Source organism: Amphiura filiformis, chromosome 1 (genome assembly GCF_039555335.1).
Source record: "Amphiura filiformis chromosome 1, Afil_fr2py, whole genome shotgun sequence".
Taxonomy (NCBI): domain Eukaryota; kingdom Metazoa; phylum Echinodermata; class Ophiuroidea; order Amphilepidida; family Amphiuridae; genus Amphiura; species Amphiura filiformis.
In genome coordinates this window covers 71,158,072-71,176,922 of record NC_092628.1, presented here as the reverse complement: position 1 = coordinate 71,176,922, position 18,851 = coordinate 71,158,072, and the positions used below count along the sequence as shown (strand labels likewise).

General features: G+C 37.6%; 1 long non-coding RNA gene across 1 annotated transcript; it reads right to left on the bottom strand.

Moving 5' to 3' along the window:
* Positions 1–9,021: 9,021 nt before the first annotated feature.
* Positions 9,022–18,141, bottom strand: LOC140166859 (uncharacterized). The gene is made up of 3 exons (XR_011860904.1): positions 17,989–18,141; positions 16,753–16,813; positions 9,022–9,387 (listed from the first exon to the last, which is right to left on the bottom strand). It is a non-coding gene; the product is annotated as an uncharacterized lncRNA (long non-coding RNA).
* Positions 18,142–18,851: the final 710 nt, after the last annotated feature.

The window sequence follows — 18,851 nt, the reverse complement described above, 5'->3', positions numbered from 1 at the left end:
GATGTTTCTTTTCTTACAGCTCTACAGTTGAGTATTTAGTAATTCTTTACTCATTTGTTGAGTTGTGACCTATATGAGTTCAATGTTGAGTATTTTTTTACTCAACTGTTGAGCTGTGACCTTTTTACTCAGTGTTGAGTAAAATATTTTTTGTAGTGTAGTTTTATTATTGCATTCAGTCTTACATAATATTATTTAATATTCTGGACAATAATTTGTGATTATTTATTATTATTATTATTATTTCAAAGAACTTATAAAGCGCATTTCCCATGGATCAATGCGCTGTACAAAGAAAATAAAAATACATCAAAAATACACAGTATGGCATTAAGAACAACAATATATCACAGCATGGTAAAATATACTCCTAATTACATCAAAATTTGAATAAAACAGATATGCGCAGCAATCTGAACCACAATTAAAATAATTAAAAATACACTTGAACCCAAATAGGGACATATATCATTATATTTTCTTGTTTTTTGTGATATTCAACGCCGGGATTCAATGAAGTATATAAAACATGCAAAATAGCAGGGGTTGCCCCAATTTTACCCAACATTCACCACATATTAAAACGTTTCCTCCAAATTATGCCAAGCAAAAGACTTAGGATTGACTACTTAGGATGTTTCATCTGACAACCAGAATGATAATTTGGGCGTAGCCACACAATAAATGATGCACCGTTTAATATATTACGTGTGGGAGACCTTTCCCTGCATGCCCTGTCACTTTTATTTTGAACCCAAAACGTGATTTCACTGCATGCACTTCGGTCTTACACTATTTGTAGATACAAATGTAATCGAGCAGAATTCGTTATCTTCAAATATATAACAATTACCCTCCTCTTGTTTTATGAGCAATTTATGCGATCATGTGAACTTTGAGTGTATTTTTGGTATTCTATTTTGGATTTGCATCTTTTACTTTTACTTTTAATTCTCAGAATTGATATATTTTTATCAGTACGTTGACGGTATATATCTTTATACTAGTATTTAATTTTTAATGTAAACGTAATAACGGTTGTTTACGTGCTTGACGTTTAAGGGAGGCCACAAGAAAACCACCCAAAAGAAAAGCTTTAGTTCGACACAATTTGGGGGTGGGGAAGTATTAAATTATATTTGACAATCCTGTCCCTATTACGTAATACAAGAAATACATTGATGCCATAATTAATGAGTGTATACTCTCTAAATGTAAAAGAGTGAAAACCCACTCCCCAAAAGAGTGATTCACCTATATAAGACCACTCAAAAAAGAGTGAAATGTGTTTTTTAACTTTAAAACCACTCAAAATAGAGTGAAAACCACTCTAAAAGAGTGAATTTTAACTCTTTCAAGGAGTTAAATGAAGGACAACTCGAAAAATGTGTTGTCCTTCATTTAACTTCTTGAACGAGTTGAAATTCACTCTTTATTTTGAGTGGTTTTAAAGTTAAAAAACACATTTCACTCTTTTTTTGAGTGGTCTTATAAGTGAATCACTCTTTTGGGGAGTGAGTTTTTCACCCTTTTACATTTAGAGAGTACAAGATGATGACCTGATGAGTTTTGCCACTGCCTGGATGCTCTTTAACAAAGACCCACATGTAGGGGAGAGCGGGGAGTGTTCGCCCTAGGGGCAGGTTCGCCCACCCCTTGTTTCTCAGCACTAGGGCTATCGGGGGATTTGGTGATGGCAAAATTAGGTGACATAGGTCATTATAAACTTCTCATATTAGCTACGCGACATATAGGGACGTGTTCATCGAACTGCAGCCAAAACAAAAAAATTACACCAAAACGTAATTTTTTTCTTGCATTAATAATGTTGTATTACCATTGATACATAAATACAGATGGTTTTAATGGACATCTGTATTGGGAACATATGGGATTTGTCAAAGATTTAATGCAGTTATAAACTCCTTATTCGATTTGTATTTTGCATACCCTAAATAAAATACAAAAATGTGTTCAAGGGGCACGTTCGCCCTTTTGAGGATGGGGCATGTTCGCCCTATATCTTCCCCGGGCGGACTTACCCCAAACTGCAGGGCGGACCTGCCCCATCAGCGTATTATGCAAAATATTGATAATTATACCATTAAACAAGGTAAAACTGCTGAAAATCATGTTTTTTAAAGTTATGTGGTATCAGTATTATTCATACCACCGTTTATGTCCTAATCAATAATCCCCATGAAGTTGTAAACATGATATGTTAAAGCTCACTTTGGACCACTTTGGACCCCTACATTTTACCCTGACCCGACCCCTGCAACAAATTTAGTGATTCCCCAGAACAGAATGAATGCCCTTTATACTCTTGCTAAATGTTTGCTTTGAATATGTTATTGTTAGGCAATGTTTAAACCTTTTTTGTGATTAGGGTGAACTTACCCCACCATATGGGCGAACCTGCCCCAATATGGGGCAAGTTCGCCACTTTAAAACTTTTTGTTTGCTCTATCCTGTTGCTATTGTAAGGCCTATAGTTCTGGGATTGTGGTCGTATATAGCTAAGACATAGGGCTTTCACATGAGCTAATCAGGTCATCCCTAACCTCAAAATTGACATCGCTAGGCTGGTCAGAAAAAAATAGGGCGAACACTCCCCGCTCTCCCCTACGTAGCCTATAGTGCTTATCCTAATTGGTGCTGATGTCGTTTTACCATTGCCTTGGGTGCTCTTTAATAAAGGTTTACCGTACGTACAGTGCATATCCTAATTGGTAGTAATGTCGTTTTACCACTGCCTGGGTGCTCTTTAATAAAGGTTTACCGTACGTATAGTGCTTATCCTAATTGGTAGTTATGTCGTTTTACCATTGCCTGGGTGCTCTTTAATAAAGGTTTATCGTACGTCCAAAGCTTATCCTAATTGGTACTACACACTTAAAACTACGGGGTCAAAAAATGACCCAAACGGGGTCATTTTGACCCCAGCATAGATTATCAACTAAACACCATACCACTAACGGGGTCATTTTGACCCCATTGGTCGGGGTCATTGCAATGACTACGTATTTGGGTCAAATAGTAACCCCATTGGGGTCAAAATATTACCACATTTCGGGATCAAATGAAATGACCCCTTCAAAAGGGTTGCCTTATTGGGTTACTTAATGACCTCATTTCGGGGTCAAATGAAATGACCCATTTGAAAGGGTTGTTTTATAGGGTTACTCAATAACCACATTTAGGGGTTGTTTGGATTTTTTTAGTAGGCCTATGGTCATGCTGGTCCCACCAGGACATAAGTGTGTTTCTGCACAGAGAAAGCATTACATAAACAGCAAACTGCAAAATGCGTCTGTGTATCACACTCACACACAGTCAGTCATCGCCTATGACAGTTCACATATTATAAGCTTACATGATATAAGCTTATAACAACTGCAGCCAAGACACCAGCCACGACAGCATGAAATTGGAATGAATCTGCGTGCATAGACAAGGGTCTATGCATCCTTGCAGTCTCACTTTTCAACTAACTTTTCATATTCCATCATGCAGACAAGCACACACGACAATCCGCTGAGCTGCACAATCAGAACAAATATGGCGCTGATGTGACCACGTGAGCCGATGCACACCGTGTGTGCAAATAGCGGCGAGATGCAAGTCATTATAAAGTTGACAAATTGGGTAACTTCGGTCAAAAAATTAGTTTTATTTATTAATCAACAAACATTAATTGCAGCTCATGTTTAAACTCATTCATGAATTGAGATTTTCAAAGCGGAAGATTGAAACTGATATCAATGCGCGACGGTATCGGCAAAATGACCACTAAGTTTTTGACCACGTTCGTCGTGGCTAAAATGACCTCGTGAATGTGGTCAAATTAAAACAGTACAACCCCCTTGAAGGGTCAAAACAACCCCAAACGTGGTCAATTCAAAATGACCACGGAAAATATAACCCCGTAGTTTTTAGTGTGTAATGTCATTTTACCGTTGCCTGGGTGCTCTTTAATAAAGGTTTATCGTACGTCCAAAGCTTATCCTAATTGGTACATGTACTAATGTTGTTTTACCATTGCCTGGGTGCTCTTTAATAAAGGTTTACCGTACGTGCAGTGCTTATCCTAATTGGTACTAATGTCGTTTTACCATTGCCTGGGTGCTCTTAAATAAAGGTTTACCGTACGTATAGTGCTTATCCTAATTGGTAGTAATGTCGTTTTATCATGCATTGCCTGGGTGCTCTTTAATAAAAGTTTACCGTACGTACAGTGCTTATCCTAATTGGTAGTAATGTCGTTTTACCATTGCCTGGGTGCTCTTTAATAAAGGTTTACTGTACGTACAGTGCGGTGGTTATCCTAATTGGTAGTAAGGTCGTTTTACCGTTGCCTGGGTGCTCTTTAATAAAGGTTTACCGTACGTATAGTGCTTATCCTAATTTGTAGTAATGTCGTTTTACCGTTGCCTAGGTGCTCTTTAATAAAGGTTTATCGAACGTCCAGAGCTTATCCTAATTGGTACTAATGTCGTTTTACCGTTGCCTGTGTGTGTGCTCTTTAATAATGGTTTACCGTACGTATACAGTGCTTATCCTAATTGGTACTAATGTCGTTTTACCATTGCCTGGGTGCTCTTTAATAAAGGTTTGCCGTACGTACAGTGCTTATCCTAATTGGTAGCCTACTAATGTCGTTTTACCACTGCCTGGGTGGTCTTTAATAAAAGTTTACCGTACGTACAGTGCTTATCCTAATTGGTAGTAAGGTCGTTTACCGTTGGCTGGGTGCTCTTTAATAAAGGTTTACCGTACGTACAGTGATTATCCTAATTGGTAGTAGGCCTAAGGTCGTTTTACCACTGCCCGTGTGCTCTTTATTAAAAGTTTATCGCACGTACAGTGCTTATCCTAATTGGTATTAATGTCGTTTTACCGTTGCCTGGGTGCTCTTTAATAAAGGTTTATCGTACGTGTAGTGCTTATCCTAATTGGTAGTCGTTTTACCATTGCCTGGGTGTTCTTTAATGAAGGTTTACCGCACGTACAGTGCTTATCCTAATTGGTAGTAATGTCGTTTTACCATTGCCTGGGTGCTCTTTAATAAAGGTTTATCGTACGTGTAGTGCTTATCCTAATTGGTAGTCGTTTTACCATTGCCTGGGTGTTCTTTAATGAAGGTTTACCGCACGTACAGTGCTTATCCTAATTGGTAGTAATGTCGTTTTACCACTGCCTGGGTGCTCTTTAATGAAGGTTTACCGTACGTACAGTGCTTATCCTAATTGGTACTAATGTCGTTTTACCGTTGCCTGGGTGCTCTTTAATAAAGGTTTACCGTACGTACAGTGCTTAACCTAATTGGTACTAATGTCGTTTTACCATTGCCTGGGTGCTCTTTAATGAAGGTTTACCGTACGTACAGTGCTTATCCTAATTGGTACTAATGTCGTTTTATCGTTGCCTGTGTGCTCTTTAATAAAGGTGTTATCGTACGTACACACTCTTAATTACAGGGATTTAAAATTTAAATCATTACGAGGATTTAAAGAAATATAAATCCGAATATATTCAGTATTAGTCTAAAAGATTAAAAATTACAATTATAAAGCATATCCTAATTTGATTGGTATATAGTGATTTTATATTGTATTGTATATTGTATTGTATATGGTATTGTATATTGTATTGTATATTGTATTGTATATAGGGATTGTATATTGTATTGTATATTGTATTGTATATTTATTAACAAATCACATAGCAGCCAACGGCTGAATTGCATGACATTTAGGCCTACATTAAAAATAGCATTATGAAAAATACACCGCCTGCACGGGTGTTCTTTAATAAATGTTTACTGTAATTAAAACACTCAAACATTTAAAACATGAAAATAAAGAAGAACACATTAGAATAATGCACTTGACTGGATTTGGAACAATATCAAAAATTGACTGGCAAGAAAATCTGTTGGTCCTACATCTAAAAGAGTCAAATTTTGGTTGTCTTCTGAGAGAGTCATGTGGGATTGATACTTACTAGGTGGAAACCAGGGTGAGAACCTCACAGACGTCGTTTTACCACTGCCGGGGTCCTTAATAAAGGATTACCCCCGGGGATTACCGTACGTACAGTGCTTATCCTAATTGATACTAATGTCGTTTTACCATTGCCTGGGTGCTCTTTAATAAAGGTTTACCGTACACATAGTGCTTATCCTAATTTGTAGTAATGTCGTTTTACCGTTGCCTGGGTGCGCTTTAATAAAGGTTTATCATACGTGTGGTGCTTATCCTAATTGATAGTAATGTCGTTTTACCATTGCCCGTATGCTCTTTTTGCAAAGGTTTACCGTACGTACAGCTCTTATCCTGATAGGGATGTCGTTTTACCACTTCCGGGTGCTCTTTAATGAAGGTTTACCGTACGTATGATCCTAATTGGTACTGATGTCGTTTTACCACTGCATACTGCATATATGCTCCTTAATAAAGGATTACCGTACGTACAGTGCTTATCCTAATTAGTATAGTAACGTCGTTTTACCACCGCCTAGGTGCTCTTCAAAAAGAAAGAACAACATTGATATAAAATTGGATCGATTGAGCTCATATTTATTGGTCGAGCTATGAGTTTTAAAATATTGGACGAGACGTAGTAATTATTTAGGTTTTTTTATCAAGTCGACAAACACAATACGTGACCCGCTCCTGCAAAACACGGAACATGTTTTAACTTTTGAAATTTTATTCAGCTGTAAGAATTACAACAATAAAATTTAAGACCGGGTTTTAAGATGACGCGCTTTCAATTCTGAGAAATGCTGTAGGCCTAATTAATGTTTAGATTAACAAAATGCAATTAATGTATACTCCCCTTTTTGCTTTTAATTGGCCCCAGTCGTATCATATTTTGAAAGTAATATGGGTATCACTGTATTATATACATCTATTTGCACCTTTACACTAAAACTCGATTTCAACACAGATTATAGTCTGTGATTTCAAACGATTCGATTCCAATTGCGGCTGCCTGTCAGATACATCGTCGCCAAGGTACATGTATATACTTGGCTGGTAAAAACTGTGCATTCCCAGAATCCCAGGGGATATCAGCGCAGTACCACTGCATGCAGTATACTCTCTAAATGTAAAAGAGTGAAATTCCACTCTTTCGTTGAACGAAGGACAACCCGTTTTGAGTGGAAAACACTCTAAAATGAAAGAAAGTACATTTTCTTTATTCACTCTTTTGAAAACTACTTTTCAATCCTTTTAGAGTGAAAATTTTCCACTCAAAAAGGTTGTCCTCCACTTCACTTTCTCACTCCTTTTTCCACTCGGAGTACATTTAGAGAGTACCAGTGTAGAACCACTTCTGGTGAGTCCTTTGCAGTAGGAGCATTGTGTAGGTACAATATGTTTATACCACACAGGTACCTTGGCGACAGTGTATACACGAAGGCCTATGCGGCTGCAATAGGAATCTTGTACATGTAGTGTATAGGTCTGCCTCATTTTCCGTGGTTTGTGGAAACGGATCACACTATACTCCCTATTTCAGAAAAATACAGTACTAATTTTTTGAGATTAAACAAATATTATCCTGTTTTGCCAAATGAAACATAGCTAAATCCAATCCTAATCCTTTAGTTAGTCCTAACTAGCAATAAAAGTCAAATGTTGATATTTAGCCAATTTTAGGAAATAAGGGCCAAAAACATGCGTGTTTTTCGTACGCTGTGACAATCAAGCCTAAAGATTTCAGTTTATGCATTCTAATTTTTGGAAAAGACATGTTTCATTCTTATAGCCAACCATTTAATTAAAGTAACACAAAAAAGTAAAAATTTGAGCAAAATTTCGGCATATAGGCCTTCTCAAGATGTCGAATGCTTTGTCTTGTTCCAAGTCTGTGATTTTTGTGACTCGATTGTCCGACGTGCCGAAAATGCATGTTTTTGGCTATTTTTTAAGAAATGAGTAAAATAGTGAACTTTTTCTTTTATCTCCAGTGTATTTTTCTGGAATGGGGAGTAAAACTATGCAATTCTAGAGACTGATTAATAAAGGTTCAATCATAATTGTAATTGTGATAAAAATTGTAATATTTTAATGCACATTCCAATGAAGTATAATTATGTACCGTGTTCTTTTTATAGGGAAGAGCTTTTTAGCTTATTTCTATAAATGAACAGTGAAGAGCTACTTTTCAGACCTGTCCATTTAATCCTTTCCTCCATACTAATACTATGTATGTTAATCCGTGTTGATGTAAAGTTTTTTGTTTTTAATTAAACTCAATGTTTTTATCTGCAGATAAAAATAAATTGAAATCAACGCTGAATGTTTCCTGTGTACCCAGCAAACACAAAACGTTTTCGACATCATTCGCAAAAGGTTATAAAAGGTTTTCAGAAAACGTTTAAGTGTCGGGTTATATAAAGGGTACACTAATGGTATAAACGTTTTTATAACATTAAATAACATTTGTTGGTAATTTACTGCACAGCAAACACAAATGTTTTACAGAAAACATTTAAATGTCGGGTTATATAAAGGGTATAAAAACGTTTTAATAACATTTCAAAAACATTTTTGAATACTTGGTACAAATCATTCTAAACAGAATGTTATTTTGGGGTTGAAAAAATATTTTGCAAAAAATGTTTGCCCAAAATATTTACAATAACGTTTTTAAAATGTTTTCACGACCTTTATATAACCCGACATTTAAATGTTATTAAAACGTTTTGTAAAAACATTTTAAAAACATTTATGTGTTTGCTGGGTGCAAATATTTTAACAAAATGTTATTTAAGTATTGACAAAATATTTGGCCAAAAATGTTTGCAAAAATAGTTTACAATGACATTTCGAAAACATTTTAAAAATATTGTTGTAGTGTGTTTTCATACAAAACGTTTTAAAACGAATTCATGACCTTTATATAACCCGATATTTTAATGTTATTAAAACGTTTTTACCTAAACCAAAACCCAAAATATAACTTATTCAAAACATATAACTTATTCAAAACATCAGCGACTTACGTCAGTGAGCGACGCGTCGCTCACTGACGTAAGTCGCGACGACATATCGTTGATTCGATGCTCAGACCGACATCAAACTGTCAATTTAGTCGGAAGAAACAAATTTAAAGGGCTACCATCAAATAGTTGACACAATTATGTAGAAACGTAAGAAATACCCGCCAAATTTAGCCATGAACATATTTTCGTCGCGTACCAGACTGATAATGTGCACATGCCCATTTATCTATATCTCAGTGTGATGGAGTCTGAAATGTAAGACGCGGGCTTTCCTTAAGTAGCTTTAAGTCGAGGTCCCCGCCTAGGAATGTATGGCTTGTGAAGATCCTTAGTTGGGTTGTCTCGCATCTTCTATAGGTCCATGTAAACTGTATAAAAATGAAATATATATATATTGTCACTTTATTTGTATCTGCAAAAAACGTTACAAACGTAAAAGAATCGACACGACAAAGTTCGACAATATTTTTCTTTGTGTCTTCATCCTTTTTAAATCTTGATCCATTTTGTTTTATTCACGTCACTTTGATTTCGCTTCGATGGTTTTCTTCTCAGAGTATTTAATAGAGGCCGTCAGCCTTTCGCCATCTTGTGGGTACAAATGATCTCAGAGAAAATAAAGGTAGAGAAGCGACACTCCGTACAATTAACGTGCAGACGGCCTATACCGATGTGAGGACAGAAAATGTGACTCTCCTGCTAGTCTCGGGCGCGGGCCAGACTGTATGCGGTATGAACAAAAACATAATTAACTGGTTGTGTAGGAGACTAGCAGGAGAGTCACATTTTTCTGTCCTCTGCTGTCCTCCGGAGTGTCGCGGTCCTGATGATCTGTGTGTTCATGAGTCGGACACTACGCGCAAGGCGCAGCGTGCCACGCAGCTGTATCGCGCCTCAACGCGGTGATTTTGCTGCTCACGCATGGAGATCGAACGACCATCACAGCGTGTACCCACAAGATGGCGGCATATGACGTCACGCTGACGGCCTCTATACAATTCTCGCGATTCCAAATACAGCGCGCCACCAACGACGGCAGTGAAAATTGGCTTGGGGTCGACAGTTTTTCATCAACCATAGCTGACCATTGTGATTATTACTCTAAAAACACAATGTTTTATAGTACTTTTTGAAATTTTTGAGATTTTCTGTGTTGAAGTGAAATATTGCAGTTTGATATTCACAGATGTCCTTTTCTAAATCCCGCAAACTTGACGCCGTGATACTAGGTGTTTCCTTTTTGTTATACATTTTCTAAAACTGCCCTTTTTTGTTTTTAAACTTTGCGATGCTTTTCAGCCCGATACGCGCGAGCCTAGTCAATGCGAAGTAGGCCTAGGCCTGTCCTTTTTTTTTTTTTAATGGAAAACGCATAGGTTTTATTTTGGTTATTAGGATAAATTGTTTTAATTCTTTCTGAATTTATTGTTTGTTCAATACGATAATAATATAACACCAACATCCATACTATAGGTGTTGCATTTTTGTAATCGGCCTACATTTTCTAAAAATGGGTTTTTTGGCACGAAGGCGCTTATAGACCTTTTTCCCTCTATCCCACAATGCACTATTCCAGGGGGGTATGACGTAGCTCATTAACCTCATAGATCGTGTGCATCCGATGGTCTTTGCCAGGCCTTTGCAATTATTTTGTCTTAATATGGGCATACTGATTCCATATATGCGGATTATCGTAAAGGCCATCGATGTTACTAATTCTGCAATTATTGAATACACGAGTGATGCAGTTACGGAGCGATGCAGAACATCTGTGTAAGAGATTTATGTTTACGTCTTATTTTCATCTCCGAAAAAAGTGAAACGGACGCCGACAAAATATCACTGCGTGTCCTGTCATTAGTTTTTCACCATTAGGTCTATAAAATGTATACAAAGTTAGGTTTCAATAGCAGGAAACTTTTTTGGGTGAGGACACCATGTCCATAAGGCATAGAAATGTTGTTTTATGCCCCCGAAAGGTATTAGTGATCGTGGCGCCATTATCATCATTATCGGGGATTCCTTTTTTGTGATGAAGGCACCAGTCGAAATGTCCGTATTCCAGAATGTAATGAACATAACGCTGTACTCCCTCGGGGAGATGATGTATTTTGCGACACTCATACCCCCCTGGAATAGTGCATGATGGGAAAGAGGGAAAAAGGTCTATAGCGGCCACAGAATTAAAGAAGGAGAACCGGGACTCCCTATACCGCCACGTACAATCGCGCCGTCAGCTATGGGGAGAAAATTGGGGGTATTCGGGTCCTTGCCGACGGTGCGCGGAGACGAACGAAAACAATTCTGCGTCTCATCTTTAGCGTCTTGGGATCGCGTGCAGGTCGCATCAAGTGCGTCTCTCAAGTGCGCCCATGAGCCATGTCGCTCTTGCATGACAACGATTGCCTCGAGCGCATTCCGAGGGAAACCGAATACCCCCAATTTTTGCTCCATGCCTGTATCAAGATGGCGGTCGAGTCCCGGTTCTCTGGTTTTAATTCTGTGATAGCGGCCCGCCGCGCGGGATAGGCCTACCGCAAAGAAATTCAAGTACATTTTTAAAAGATTCTTAATGTCTCATTACTTATAAACATGCATCACATTGGTTTGCCGTTTTTGTTATTATTGTAATTGTTTAATTTGTCCTTATTATATTTTTAGCCTAAATTTGTATTTTTAATTGTATTACTATCAAACATTAAAAAAATTACGATCACAATAAAAACACTTTGTAGGCATAGCCTACCGCATAGGCCCTAAAAATAACATTTATTTTTTGTTAATATATGAATTTTAGACTTTAATGCATAAGTTCAACAATACCTCATAGAGTTCTAGCATTATAATAAAGATGAAGAAAGTTTCAAACTGCATGCAAAAGAGTAGGCCTACATGAATTTAAAAGATCATTATTTTACGGCATAGGCCCATCAAGAAAATATGCATGAAAAACTCCATAACTTTAGAACCAAGTATGCTATTATAGACCTTTGGTGTTTTCACAGTAACACAATTGTCAAAAATGCCTCTTTTGCCCCCCATGAACCAGATCGTGTCACAATTAAGGTTTAAATTTGACAATTGTCATGCCCGATTTTAATATTAATTCATGTTTCTTTTACATATTTTATTTTTACTTCCGCTTTCTTGCATGTCATACCATCTTTATTTCATATTTCCTCTTTTCATAACCCAAGGAAATTTACTCTTAATGTAGTCCTAGGCCTTCTCCCAATTCAAATAGCACACGTTGGTTGGAATGAGTTTCTTTTTAGTCATATAATATCGGTCGGCACAACATTGAAAAATCAAAACTGTTTCGACTAAATATTCAATTGGGCAATTTTAAACGCCTAGGCCTATACATGTTTTTTTAAAAAGAAAAAGAAAATGGGAAAGATTAAAATCTTTCCCATTTTCTTTTTCTTTCTCATGAAATTATAAGTCAACACTGTGAAAAGAACTGAACTGTAGTGTAGCCCAACCTTTACGGCATTGTGGACTTTGGCCAAATTGGAAAGGTTTAAATTCGGAGGGTCGACATTTCTTGCATATTAAATAATGGATCAGGCCCATGGATCAAGGACTCAACCTACGAAGTAAAGAGGTCAAATCTGGGGATGGACTTTATTGGAGGGGTGAACGCATTGTTTAGGCCTGCTTCATTTGAGACTGAAGGGGCGAACCAGGACACCCCCACACACACACACAATTTACGGTGAAGAATATACTGTACAATAAGGGACAAAACAAGATAACTTAACAATGTAGCCTAACAATGTAGTTTGGAGGCCATTATAGGCCTAAATGAAAATGAAAACATGCCTATTCATACAGAAGGGTAGGCCTATTCGAGCCCCCGCACCAAATTTATTGAGGGGCTGAGCCCCCAACCCCAGTTCATAAGCCTATGTAATTTTGTTGACAGAATTGCACCACAAGAGTTTATTTTTAAAATTAACAGGTTTATTTGTTTAGTGCAAGTATATCTGATATATTTTCTCCCGACATTATATATTGGGGCCAAAGTGTTTTGTTTATGGCTATAGGCTATAGAAGGAAATGGCTTCTAAATTTACCACCTTTCGTGTTCATACAGTAGGCCTACATCATGCTACAAAGAGCGTTTCAAAACGTCACACGAAAAATGCTTTAAAACAATTAATTCATATCTATTCAAGTTTGTAAAAAGGTTATAAATGTAAAACATCTATAGGCCTAGGCCTAGGTTAGGAAAAAAAATTATAAAAATAAAAATAAGACAAGCGTTCAAAACATTTATGAAAACCAAAAGCTTTTGTCTTAATCATGTATCACGCATGGTATAATTATGGGAAAAGTTATCCAAACAAGAAATAAAAAGATTTAGATTAAATTTCCTGTTTGAAATTGTCTTGCATCAAAAGCATTTTTCTATTATAGGCCTACCCAAACTCGAAAATTGACATTTTGACATCGGGTTTATAGGCCTAGATGGTCGATCAGAGACATCAACATTTTTGACATCGAGTTTTAACCGTAGATGGTTGAATAGGAATAGAGTACATTTGAAATTCGAAAACGTTTTAATCGTATTAAAAAAATGCTTTACGCTGTCCATGCTGTTCAAATATGTACCGGTATTGAATATTTCGTTATTCTAAAAATTGAGAATTAGGCCTCCTTTACTTAAAACAAACAAGGTTTAAAAATTGTTTTTTTTAAAGGATATATTCATGAGGGTCTAAGTAGGCCTATCCCCAATCACTGATTTTTCAGTGTTTTCTTTTCTTGTAAACGAGAGCCTAAAGTATTTTCCCAAGCGCCTCGGATCGGGTTCGGAAAAGTTTGAAAATAAGGGTTTAATTGATGCCCATTATTTTGTGTGGGAACCATGACTGTCGAAATTAACTTTAAAATGGAGGCAGAAAAAAAACATTAAAAAATATATATTTTACGCTGTCCATGCTGTTAAAATATGTATTGAATATTTCGTTATTCTAAATATTGAGAATATTAGGCCTACTTTACTTAAAATAAACAAGGTTTAAAAATTGGTTTTTTAAGGATATGCATGAGGGTCTAAAGTAGGCCTATCCCCAATCATATTTTTTTTTCAAGTCTATTATTGGCCTTCTTACCATGCTTACAACAAAGCTTAAATACCTGAAAGTGTTTTCTTTTCTTGTAAACGAGAGCCTAAAGTATTTTCCCAACACCTCGGAAAGTTCGGAAAAGTTTGAAAATAAGGGTTTAATTGATGCCCATTATCTTGTGTGGGAATAGGCCTAACACTCTGAACATTCACAGAGGTAGGCCTATACCGGTAGGCCTAAACCATGACTGTCGAAATTAACTTTAAAAAGGAGGCAGAATTGGAAAAAAATCGTCGGAGGGTTGAATTAACAGCTGATCATCATCAACGTAAATGAACAAATTTGAGTAATCGATAGCAACACTTGTTACGTTTCCAGGGTCGATGGTTCATTGTCGACGCGTCATGGATGTCGACTTTTACCCATGATGCTCTGCGCGAAGTTGATCAGCCAGGCGTGATCGTAGGTGGCGCGCTGTATTTGGAATCGCGTCAATTGCGTTACTAAATATTGGCAATGTATCCTCTATAAATAAATAGTTGCATCAATGCTCTGTTTTTTATACTTATACTTTCCGTACTGGGACCAAGATCTGAACAAGAAAGGTGCAGACACGAGAGGAGAGGAGAGAGGAGGGGAGGGGCAGATTTCTAATCAACAAAATGTGATTTCTTATTGTCAGTTACAACACTTATGGCGGTTATTTCTTTCTAGAAAAGAAAAAAAATAACACAAGTGCCATTTTTGGTATTTGCTAAAACCTCAGAGCTTCTGGCCGGGGCTTCTGGACGCGCCGAAGTCCAAACCTGGAGAAGTCCAAACCGTCACTGCATCTAGCCAGTGCTCTAAAAAACTATAGGGAAAACGCCGTGACACATTGTTGTTACCCGTCAAATTAAATGGATCCGGCAATCCGTGGATCCGGCAATCCGTGGATCCGCTGGTACTTATACTCGTCGGAAATGTAAGGGGATATTTTCAGATATAGAAACCCGGGAAAGAAACACAATTCGCGAAACACAAAGAAGGGGTCATTTTTTCATACCTCTTGTTCACAAAATTAAAAAATGGTGCTTTTCATTTACGAATCGTAGTTTCATTATTCTTCATTTACTAATCCCATGCACTACAAATCCGGGGCACAGATCAGCTCAGTTCAATTATTCCGTTCGCGCGCTCGGCACACATCACATCACATCACATCACATCAATATTATTATACAACGCATACAAAAAGGGGCATACAACCGCTGGTGACATGTCGTGTATTTTAATAGTCAGAAAGGCGTTATAAATATCATTATTATAAATGTCGTTCGCGTTTTCACCCAAAAAGGAGCATATTGTTGTAGGGCAAACAGTTCGCGAAAAATAGATGTGCTTTTATCCTGGAAACTTCGTGAAATAAGATGCAAGAGGGATGTTTTCAAAGTTCGTCGACGAGCGTTTTTAAATACCCGTCTTACTTAAAAGTACCCGCGGATACACAGAGTGCCGCAACCGGGTGGACTTAAAAGTACCCGCGGATAGGGGAAGGTGCCCGGGAAGGTGGGGCATAACGGACCCCCGGGGCAAAACGGACCCAACGGAAAAATAGGCCTTGGCAATACTGCCGTCTATGCAAATTATATTGAGGAACACAAGTATGGCCACACAGATTTACAACAAAAATTTGATCTGAAACAATCTACTGACATCCGAGCAAGATCGAGTCAAAAAATTACAACCTGTCTGACGTAAGATATGTAGATGTTTAATGCGCGGAAATTTTACTTCATTAATATCGGATTCCCAAATAATTGTGTATATTGTCAACACTAAGGTACTAGCTTTGAGCTGTATGAACTGCATGGCCTATATGCTACAATGTATTATGCATGCAACCTATTCCTAAAAAATCAGGTATGGGGCAAAACGGAACCCCTAGTGTGGGGCATAACGGAACAGGGTTCCGTTTTGCCCCAGGCGTTTTGCCCCACAGATGGGTTCCGTTTTGCCCCAATTGGACATAATACGTATTCACTCAAGGAAATGTAGGCGTTATCTAGGGGCCTACTCGAGCATGGTAAACACTTCGCTGAAACATAGGCATATTAAACTAGGCCTACAGATAGAATTAATGATTAAAAGTTAACTTACTCCACAGAGATGGGTAGGCCTACTTAATATTTCTTTCTAATCAAATATTGGTCATACATATTATAGGCTACTAGGTCTATAAGAAGTTAACCACTCACTCCACAGAGATGGTAGGCCCACTTAATATTGTAACTGAATATAGGCCTACATATAACTAGGCCTAGGGCCTACCGATGGAACTACTAATATAAGTTTACACCCAGGGTGTCGTTTTGCCCCATAGGGGGGTTCCGTTTTGCCCCGATAGTGGGGCAAAACGGATTTATTTTTTTGAAAATATTTCTTCATTTTTATAAAAATTGTAAGATTCAAGTTATATTGGTTAATGGTATATTAAAGGTAAATACAAACTTCAACTGAACATATACTTTTTACAGTCATATTACTTATGGTGACGTCACAGGGCATCCTCGAAGTTAAGTGTTCCGTTATGCCCCACCTTCCCCTACACGGAGTGCGGATGCCGCAACCGGGTGGACATATAATTAATGAACAAGCAAGAAAGAAAACGTAGCGTACCTTTTAAATAGATTAAAGGTTCTTTTCCCGTATCTTATCGGGTCCGTCATTGGGCGCCTACCTGAAACATCAAATTTTTTTAGATAAATACAACATAATAAACACACGAAGGCAACAAATGATTTTCATTAAGTGCTTAGGGCTGTGCAATAATTATGAGCCGGGGGGTAAATTGGGTTGGGGGGGGGCAAGACATATTTGGCGAGTCGAAGGGGGGGGGCAAGCAATTTTGGCAAGCTGAGGGGAAGGAGCAAGCCATTTTGGCAAGCCAAGAGGGGGCAAGCCAGTTTTAGTACACATTCATGGGGCGCCTTTTAAATAAAACGCTCTAAAAAGGCTTAGGAAAACAGTACGGAAACGCTTAAATATGCGAACTTTCCTGCTCGCTGTGCTCGCAACATGTATCTAGACCATTTAAAGTTGGTAAATTGGGATCCCAAAAATTTGACATGCGCAAGGGGGGGAGGGGCAAAGAATTTTTGGCAGACCGAGAGGGCCGGGTGGAGGCAAGCGATTTTTGGCGGGTCTAGAGGGTGAGTGGGCAAAAATTTTTATCCTCCCCCTCCCCGGGGGGCTCATAATTATTGCACAGCCCCTTATAATTTGTGTTATGGAATATGCAGCCTTTCCGTTCATTTTATTTCGCCCTCTGCTGCCATGTTGCCGAGATACTGCTGTATGAAATTTAATCAAAACTCATTTGGTGCAACTAGTCAATAGTCATAAGACTTTGGGCTTAATTTGACGTAAAAGAAATAACTCATAATTATAATAACATTGGTGTATACAAACTAGGTTAGAAATTGACGACAATATTTTATTTGTTTATTATCTTCTTTTATTTTGCTGACATTGTTTATTATTTTATTTATGTATTTCAATTTGAATATAGACATTTTCTCATTCAAAACTGTATGGCAGCTCCCTATATATAATATTACTAAAATAATGATCGATTTCTCTATCTGTCTGTCCGGTTATATGCGTTTCGCCGTACTTCGACGCATCGATGCGATATTTCGATGTTAAATAGTGGTTTTAAAGGGCCCGATTGAAGGCAAAAGCTGCCTTACTATAGGCAGTATAAAGTGGATAAAAATAAGTACACTAGACGATTCTGGGCCACTCAGAAAATGTTTCAGTGGCCACGGTTTGGCAGGCAATCCGCCCAAGTTGGAATTTCGCAAGTTTGAACAGTTATAATTCACGCAATAATGTATCTTATCAAAATCTTACCTTCATCGGGATTTATCCCCAAATATGAGTCACAAGCTCGTTGGATATAGGCAGGTAATAAGGGAATAAGTTGACCACTACATAGTCGATCTAAATCTACGTTTTGGCTGCCGCTGCAGGATCCAGTAATTAAAAAATATACTGCCACTATGAAGACAAAATGATTCATTGTTGTTTTTTAGACTCAGCGTAACATCAGAATCAGAAAGCAACAGATTTGTAATGCAGCAGTAAAGTAATCTGAACAAGAATCGTAGATATCGCATTTTTTGTTTTAATTCTTTAATTCGTGTAGGCGGTTGTAAGTTTTACAAGCGGTACAAGTTCCCGGGTACAAGTTTTATGTGTAGGTGCGCGGTAGAAATTCTTGTGTGTAGGCGGCTATGCCGCATCTTACACTGAACTACTACAAGTTGTCGATTGCAGCGACGTAGTATATCCAGACCATAGATGTCATTGTGTTAGTTTTATTATTGCATTCAGTCTTGCATATTATAGTTAATATATTCTGGACGAAAATTATTTGTGATTATTTTCTTGTTATTCTTGTGTGATATTCAACGCAAAATAGTGTAGGATTTGCCCAAAATTTACCAAACATTCACCACATATTAAAATTTAACTTTTCCTTCAAATTATGTCAAACTATTAGGGAAGAAAAAAACGACACTATATTTTCCGACATCAGGAGCAGCCACATGTTCCATACACAATGAGCAATGCGCCATAATGTTATGTGAGGAGACACTAACTTTGAATTAATCAGTCAGTTTGTCTTCAACCTAAAACGTGACTTCACGAGCGGTAAAAGTCACTGCACAGCAGTTTAGTCTTACACTATTTGCAGAGACAAATTATTGAGC